This window comes from Erinaceus europaeus, chromosome 16 (genome assembly GCF_950295315.1).
Source record: "Erinaceus europaeus chromosome 16, mEriEur2.1, whole genome shotgun sequence".
Lineage (NCBI taxonomy): Eukaryota > Metazoa > Chordata > Mammalia > Eulipotyphla > Erinaceidae > Erinaceus > Erinaceus europaeus.
In genome coordinates this window covers 19,554,144-19,563,120 of record NC_080177.1, presented here as the reverse complement: position 1 = coordinate 19,563,120, position 8,977 = coordinate 19,554,144, and positions in this window count along the sequence as shown.

The following is an 8,977-nucleotide window of genomic DNA, read 5'->3' as shown; positions in this document are numbered from 1 at the left end:
CCAGAAATTAAGAAGGTAGGAGAGACAGAGACAGAGAGACACCTACAGCCCTGCTTCACCACTTGCAAAAGCTTTCCCCCTGCAGGTAGGGACTAGGGGCTTGAACCCGGGACCTTGAACACTGTAACATGTACGCTCAATCAAGTGTGCCACCATCTGGCTCCCTTTGTGAGGTCTTATCACACGTGCTATTTTTATTGCTTTGTTTATATAATTTTTTATGTTGTGTATAGTTTCATGCATGTGTGATTTCACCACTCTGAGCTGCTTTTGGGTTCCGATAGACAGACAGACAGACAGACAGACAGACAGAAAGATAGACCACAGCTCCAGAGCTTCCTCTGGTGTCATAATGCCTTCTACATGGTGCTGGGTCAAATACATGCAAGGTATATAACTACCCAGTAAGCTATTTCTCTAGACCTTCTGCTTCCTCTTTAAATGAAACATTGTGGGATGGGGAGGGAGCAGTGATATACCCAGCTGAGCATACCTGTTCCAATGTTCGAGGACCCAGGTTTGAGCCCCTCACTCCCCACCTGCAGGAGGGAAGCTTCATGAGAGTGAAGCAGGTTTGCAGGTGTCTCTCTTTCTCTCTCCTTCTCTATCTCCCCTTCCCTCTCAATTTCTCCCTGTCCTATCAAGTAAGATTGAAAAATTAAAAAGAAAGAAAGAGAGGAAGAAAGAAAGAGAGAGAGAAAAAGGAAGGAAGGGAGGAAGAAAGGAAAGAAGGGAGGGAGGGGAGGGAGGGAGGAGGGAGGGAGGGAGGGAGGAAGGGAAGGGAGGGAGGGAGGGAGGAAGGAAGGAAGGGAAGGTGAGGGAGGGAGGGAGGGAGGGAGGAAGGAAGGAAGGGAGGGAGGAAGGGTGGGCCCCGGAAGCTGTGGAGTCATAGTGCCAGCACTGAGCTGGCAATAAAAACTAAATAAAATAAAGTCTAAAAAAAAAAGATAACATGGGGACCTGCCCTCATTCCTGTTCCTCTTCTGGCTCTTTTCACTCACAGTCCTTGGCCCAAGTCATCAACCTTTCTGTGTCCCTCAGCACAAACTATCCTTTATCTGTTTCAAAAAGAATCACATACATTTCTTCAACCCTTGATGTTCTCAGTTAATAATAATACCTCTTAGTCACCTTCTCTAAAACTGCCAAATAGCCCAAACTGTTAATAATCACAATTCATGAAGCTACTCCCCTACTGGTAGCAACTTCATGTCCTATTTTTGCTGCTGTGAGTAAGGCTGCGACAATAAATATCCCAAGGACATTGCTTGATAGAGTCTCTGGAATAGAAGCGCTAGGTTTGAAAGGATATGTTCTCCATTTTCTCTGCAAACGCCAGATTGTTCTCCAAAATGTGGTGACAATCTCCATCCCTGCCACCGGTGCCTGTCCCCCAGCAGCAGGTGCTGGCCGCTCTTGCTGCTGTCAGGGACAGGGAGAAAGTAATAGCACATGGCCACGTGGAGGGATGGGGGGAGCTTGAACATCTTTTCATGTTCATTAGTCATTTGGGTTTGGGCTTCTGGGAACGGTTGGCTGTCCTGCTCCTCTGCCCATTTTTAAATGGATCATTTGCCTTTTGGATATCAATTTGCAAGACAGCAACTCTTCAGGGAGAGAGACCAGCTAATGGCTTGCCTAAGCTGCCCACCTCTTTGTCCTCCTGGAAACAGCTGGCCCACCTGTCCCTTCTTTTCAGGAGAGACGGAGCCACACAACAAGCGTGAGAGGGGCAGTGAGCGTGGAAGAGATTTGCCCCACACCCACACCTGGCCCTTAAAAGTACCCACTGAGAACTCTGCCTCATGGTCCCACTGTAGCGGTCCTCCCTTTTGAGATGACACATTAAAGACAACAGGAAGCTAGAAGACAATTGTCACCAAGTGGGGTGGCCTGTCATGGACTTCCTGTTAGCAAGACTTCACTTCTGCTGCTTTGGGCCTAAGTGGAATGAAGTTCTATGTCCTGCAACTAGTGAGTGCTGCCCTAACCCACGCAGCTGCCTCCCCTCTTGTCCACTTTCTCTCCTCCTCCTCCTCCTCCTCCTCCTCCTCTTCTTTCTCCTCCTCTGGGTGTTAGGACTGCCTTCTCTACTCCAATGTTTGAATATTGACTCTGCTGATGGAAAAACTGAAATCTAACCATATCTGTATTTCTTGTGCTCCTGTGTTTTATAGCCTTTGTATAAAAGGCTTCTGTCCAAAATCGTCCCTAGGGAGCTTTTCAGAAATCCAAATTCTAAGATCCACCCTAGAAATTTAGAAATTCCTGGTTATAAGCAGATTGGAGTGAGGCCAGGAAATCTAGATATTTTTAAAGCTCCCTGGGTGACTCTGCTGCTTTCCCAGGACTGAGCACGCTGCTTCGACTGTAAGGTGGCAGTGCCCAGGACAAGGGAAGTGCCTCTGAGGCTGCTGACTGGCCAAGCCACTGGCCCAAGCCACTGAAAAAAAATTTACCTGTTTTCTAGAAGTGGCTTCCCAGGGGCATCTGGAGATAGCCCAACTCAAAGAGGTCCTGAGTTCAAATCCTGACCCTGCATTTGTTAGTGTGTGGATCCTAGAACAAGGGACTGCATCCTCCCCTCCCCACCCCAGGCCTCCCTCTTCTTCCCCTCCAAAAATGGGACAACAGTAACTGCTATTCTGTGATTGAAACACTAACATAACTTCAGAGTCAAGGCAAAGATAAGAATACACATTAAAACTCCTCACTACTAAACCTGGCTCACACTAGCAGCCCAAGAACTTGTTATCATTAACTTTAGTTTAGAAAGTCATTAAATATAACCTTGTCTGATGTGCTGTTTTGCCTGTGGACAATTTTTTTTATTTTTTTATACTTATTTATTTTCCCTTTTGTTGCCCTTAATGTTTTTCATTATTGTTGTAGTTATTATTGTTGTTGTTATTGATGTCGTGGTTGGATAGGACAGAGAGAAATGGAGAGAGGAGGGGAAGACAGAGAGGGGGAGAGAAAGACAAACACCTGCAGACCTGCTTCACCACTTGTGAAGCAGATCTCCTGCAGGTGGGAATCAGGGGCTTGAACCTAGGTCTTTGCACCTGCTAATGTGTGTGCTAAATAGGGTGCACCATTGCCCAAGACCCTGGAACCTGATTTTACTGAGGACCTGCCCTGGGACATATTGTGTGCTAACAATGTCAAGTGCTATATCATCCGCCACTTAAATGGTCCATAAAAGTGTGTATTACTGTCCTCAGCTACAAGAGTGGGGCTCGGGAAGGCTATGTAAGTTGCCCACAGTTGCACAGCTATAAAAGGGTGGAGTCAGGATGTGCACCCGGGTCCAAAGTTTCTTTGAGGGGTAGGGTGGGGGGCAGGGTGGCAGTGATGACAGTTTCCTAAAGCCAGATCGTGGTGATACTTGTACAACTGTGTGATGACTATAACAAGAAATACTGAATTACATGCTGTGAACCATGCTGAATATTATCATTATGATGTGTGAATGGTATCTCAATAGAGCTGTTTAATATATATATATATATATATACATATTTATATTCAAGTCTGCTGGGTTCCCAAACCCAGACTTAGGGAAACCACTTTCCAGTCTGAGAAGTACTTTCCAGAATATGACCTCATGGCTGCCCAAGCTGCCCCTCCCTCTGCCCACAGCCCAGGCGGGGAAGGAGGGGCAAGCAGAGCTTGTCAGGCCAGGTGGCGAGCAACCCCACTAGGGCCCAGGTGGGTACCGGTGTCTGGAATCTGGGGGAGCTACACAGTCAGCCTCCCCCCACCCCCACCCCCAAGTCCATCCAGACCTCCAAAGGCCTCTTCAGTCCATTTTCAAGGCCGGCTTGCTAACCTGCTTACAGCTCAGAGCTGCTCTCCATCCCACTAAAAACTCTCCTTGGCCTTTGGGTTACACTTGAAGCCTTTAGCTCAGAATCTAAATCCCTCAAGGCTCCAAGATGGACTACACCCTACTCTCAGGCCAGCCCAGAGACAGACCCCTGGTGCTGAGTGGACTCTATCGTCTTCACGCTTCTTCTTCCTGGAAGAGACCCCCCCCTCTTTATTCTCCTCTCTTAACCTTTCCTTTGGGAGCCCCTTCCCCACCCCACCGCACTTCCCACCTCCTATTCTCCACTTACATCTCCTTCATCTCTCCACTTTAGCAAGACATTGTCACCCTCTTCCATTCTCTCCCGCCCCTTCACTGCAGGACTGCACAGCCAGCACCCGCTTAGTCACTTGCAAGGAGCACAGGCATTGTCTGGGATCTCTATTATCACACACACACACACACACACACACACACACACACACACACACACACACGGTGTGTTGAACTCTATTGCCAGGTCCCTGAAGTTTGATTTTATTTGAACAGGGTTTTTGTATATGTGACTTATTAAGATAACAGTACGACTTTTTGTCAATGTGATTAATTAAGACACAAAAGTACTTCCAGGACAACAGTCTTATAAAACAACAGTTCCTCAGTTCAAAAGCAAGGATGAGGGTAGACAGATGCTCACTCAAGCTTGGTCACCACTTCTTCAGAAAAGCTTTCCTAACCCCAGCATTTCAGCTTTGTTCAAACATCCCTCACCAGTGCTCTGGTACCATGTCCCTCTTCTGTGGGACCAGTGAAGAAAGCAAGATCAGAGTCAACTACATATTGGAGAAACCCACCTGCAATGGCTTAAATGAGACAGATGTTTCTATTCTGCTCACATAATGTGAAGTCTGAAAAGAGGGAGCCTGGACCTGGTGTGGCAGTTCTACTCTACAGTCCTAACGGGAGGATTCCAGAATCATCTGTGCAGCCACAGTGCTTGCTGAAGTCCTCTCACATCAGCTATCAGTTCTACTCTACAGTCCTAACGGGAGGATTCCAGAATCATCTGTGGCAGCCACAGTGCTTGCTGAAGTCCTCTCGCATCAGCTATCAAGTTAGGATTCTAGACCAGGAGGGGGCTAGGTCAAAACCCTAGCCCCTCCTCTCCCTTTAGAAAGATGTTCTAGTACAGGTCCATGAAGGATGATAAATGACATAGTGGGAGTTGTATTATTAAATGGGAAACTGGGGAATGTTATGCATGTACAAACTATTGTATTTACTGTTGAATGTAAAACATGAATTCCCCAATAAAGAAATAAATTTAAAAAAAAAAAGAAAGATGTTCTAGGGTCAGGCAGTGTTGCACCTAGCTAACCACACATGTTACCATGCACAAGGACCTGGGTTCAAGCCCCTGCTCCCCACCTGCAGAGGGAAAGCTTCATGAGCAGTGAAGTGAGTACTGCAGGTGTCTCTCTCCTTTTCTGTCTCCTCTCCTTTTAATTGATCTCTGTCCTATCAAATAAATTACAAAAAAAAAAAAAAAAGGAAAAGTGGACTTCAAGAGCAGTGGACTCATTGTGTAGACACCCAGACCCAGTGATAACCTAAGTGGTAATAAAAAATTATTTTAATTTAAATAAGCTGTGCTAGAGAGGCTGGGTAGTGGTGCACCCAGTAGAGTACATGTGTTACCATGTGCAGGTTCAAGCCTCCAGTCCCCACTAAAGGGGAAGCTTCATAAGCAGGGGAGCAGTACTGTAGATCTCTCTCACTCACTTGCTCTTTCTCTCTCCCATTCTCTCTCTCTCTCTCTCTCTCTCTCTCTCTCTCTCTCTCTCTCGCCTTTTCTTTCCTGTCTATATCAGGAAAACAAAAAAAGGAAGAAAGAAATTATCATTGGCCCCACCTGCAGTGGGAAAGCTTTGCAAGTGGTGAAGCAGTGTTGCAGGTGCCTATCTCTCTTCCTTTCTGTCTCTCCCCTCTCAATCCCTGGATGTCGCTAGTAAATAAATAAAGATAATTAAAAAAAAAAAAAGAAATTACCACTGGGAAGTGGAGCTGTGTAGGTGCCACACCTCAGGGATAACCCTGGTGGAAGGAAAAGAAAAAGAAAGTTGTTCTAGAAGTCACAGATGACAGTTCCATTTGTAGCTCATCAGCCAGAATATAATCACAGGTTCTTGAACAACTGAAAAGCAGCAGATAAGAAGAGGTGGGGCCAGGCAATGGCACACCTGGTTTAGCGCACACACAATACAGTGCACAAGGACCCAGGCTCAAGCTGCTGGTCCCCATTTCCAGATGGAAAGCTTCAACAGTAGTGAAATGGAGCTGCAGGTGTCTTTCTTTCCTTTCCCTCTCAATTTCTATTTCTATCCAATAATAAATAAATAAATAAATAAATAAATAATTTCTAAGTGGCCTCTTCTGGAAGTGGAGACAGCATAGTGGTTATGCAAACAACTTTCATGCCTGAGGGTCCAAGGCCCCAGGTTCAATCCCTGGCACCACCATAAGCCAGAGCTGAGCAGAGCTCTTATGGGGGAAAAAGGCCTTTTCTTATAAAGATGATTCCAGTAGAAATGAAATAACAGAGCATCATCATTTTGCAGTCTCCAATGAATTAATAGATCAAAGTATTGTGCATCAGTGACTGCTAGAGTAAGGAGAAAAGGACAGTAATGCCTCTTAAAGCACACGGCACTAACAGTCCAAGTGTAACTGAATCAAACTCCTGGCAGTCAGCACAATCAAGACTGTAAGAAAGTCTACAGGTCATCTAATAGATCCCTCTCACTGGTCACTTCCATCAGGAACATGAGCATAAGTCCTCTTGTGAAGCCTCTCCAGTACTTTACCCTCACTATACAGCAGCAATGGTAGGGACTACCTCACTGAAGGGAGGCTAGGTTACTCTACTATGTCACTCACGGAAGACTGGTCCTAAAATGAGTGTAGCCTAGAATGTTCTGAGCTGTGGTCATGAAGTGCAAGCTCAGGTCAATAGGGACTCAGAGGTTATACAGGGTCCTGTGCTAAATATAAATATATATGGGCCCTGGGTCAGGTGGATGGGGTAAACAGTTAATTTTATTCATATATTTTCTTCAAGTTTGGGAGCTACTCTCTGCCCTAATCCAACTTTTTAGTCCTTTTCTCAACTGGGACACCATTTTCTCAAACAATATTTTTGTCCAACTCCATGTTAGCTAACAAACTCAAGCAAAAACTATAGACATAAGCCCCTAGGAACATACCTAAAATAGACTTCTACACTTCTTCCTGTCCTAAGATTCCTATTTTCGTCTGCTCTATTCCTGTTGGTATGCATGAGACCCCTTCTGTTTCATTTGGTTTAAATCCCCCCTGCTTAACACTATTCTATTTACATAACCACTTCATTCTATTTACATAACCGCTGTTAACAAGCACCACCCTCCATCCAGGGCATTTGTGGTTCAGTGATAGGATTCTCGCCTGCTCTGCCCCCTCCTTGTCACACTCTGATTTTCACCAGTCACTTTTCTCTCCACCCTCTCTATGTCACATCCTGTTTCCACCCTACTTGGCAAGTATATATAAAGACAGCATTGTGAGTTTTACGGTACCTTGAGGTTAGCTTAGCTCGTCTTAGATTGTGCTGCGTCCTGCATGAATAAAGAGATACTGCCTACAGCTCAACCATGAGTCCCTGGTCGTCTGTTACCCGCCCGTGAAGCCAGCCCAGCGAAAACAACATAACCCGGAGAAAACAACATATTCCTACTTTTTGGTTCTTGTTGAATAATCATTTTGTCCTGCTTTATGTCTTACCACCTTTCACCACCAAGTTGCAGATGTTATCATGATTCCATCCTGACTTCCCTGAGCAGACCACCTCACCAATGTTCCTGAAACCTCATATCCCCAGAGCTCTACCCCACTAGGAAATGATAGAAACAAGCTGAGGGTCTGGATTGATCTGCCAACAGTCATACCCAGCAGAGAAGCAACTTATAGCCAGACCTCCCACTTTCTACACCCCAAAAAGAATTTGGAGGGGGGGCTAGGTGGTGGTGCACTGGGTTAAGCACACATACTACTAGCACAAGGACTTGCACAAGAGGCCTAGTTCAAGCCCCCAGATCCTTACCTGCAGGGGGGTCACTTCATAAGCGGTGAAGCAGGTATCTATCTTCTCTCTCCCTCTCTGTCTCCCCCCTCTCTTCTCAATTTCACTTTGCCCCACCCAAACAAAAAAGGAGGGTGAGGGTGGGTGGAGGGTAGTAGCACACCCAGTTAAGCACACATGGTGTGAAGCATGGGGACAGGCATAAGGATCTCGGTACCAGCCCCTGGCTCCAGCTCCCCACCTATAAGGGGTTCACTTCACAAGTAGTGAAGCAGGTTTGCAGGTATCCTTTACTCCCCTTCTCTGTCTTCCCCTCCTCTCTCGATTTATCTTTGTCCTATCCAACACTCACAAGGGCAACAAAGTGGGAGAAATGGCCTCCAGAAGCAGTGGATTCGTAGTGCAGGCACTGAGCCCCAGCGATAACCCTAGAAGCAAATATATATATCCATACTCCCTGTAGGGGGGTAAATGATAGAGGGAAGATGACCATAGATCTCTGAACTCCAACTCCATTAGGACCCAGAGAGAGAAGAGGATAAAGGGAGGGACATTTGGATATAGTAATAGGCGTATGTGTGACTTGGAATGGAAGTGCAGATGGTAACATAGGGGAAAAAAAGAGGGGGGAGGCAAATATATACAAATAGAGAAAGAGACTTGTAGAAATAACAGTTAAGTTTAAGAGAACTACTATAGCTTCCAATGGAGGGAGTGGGGACTCAGCACTCTGGTGGTAGGAACAGTATACAATTGTACCCCTGTTATCTTGCAATTCTGTAAATATATTAAATCACTAATATTATTTTTTAAAAGAATGTCTACAAGTGAAATAGATCAGGCTCTTGAAAAGATAAACTATAAAAGTATGAAGAGAGATCTATGGTTTAAAAGAGATTTAGGGAGCTGAGAGATAGTTCAGTAGGTAGAGCAAATACCTTTCCATAGGTGATACCCAAGGTTCGACCCCTTACACCACATAAGAGCACCAGGGACAGCACCAAGGGAACTCTGTAGATGGTGGACAGTGATTTGGTCTCCTTCTTTTT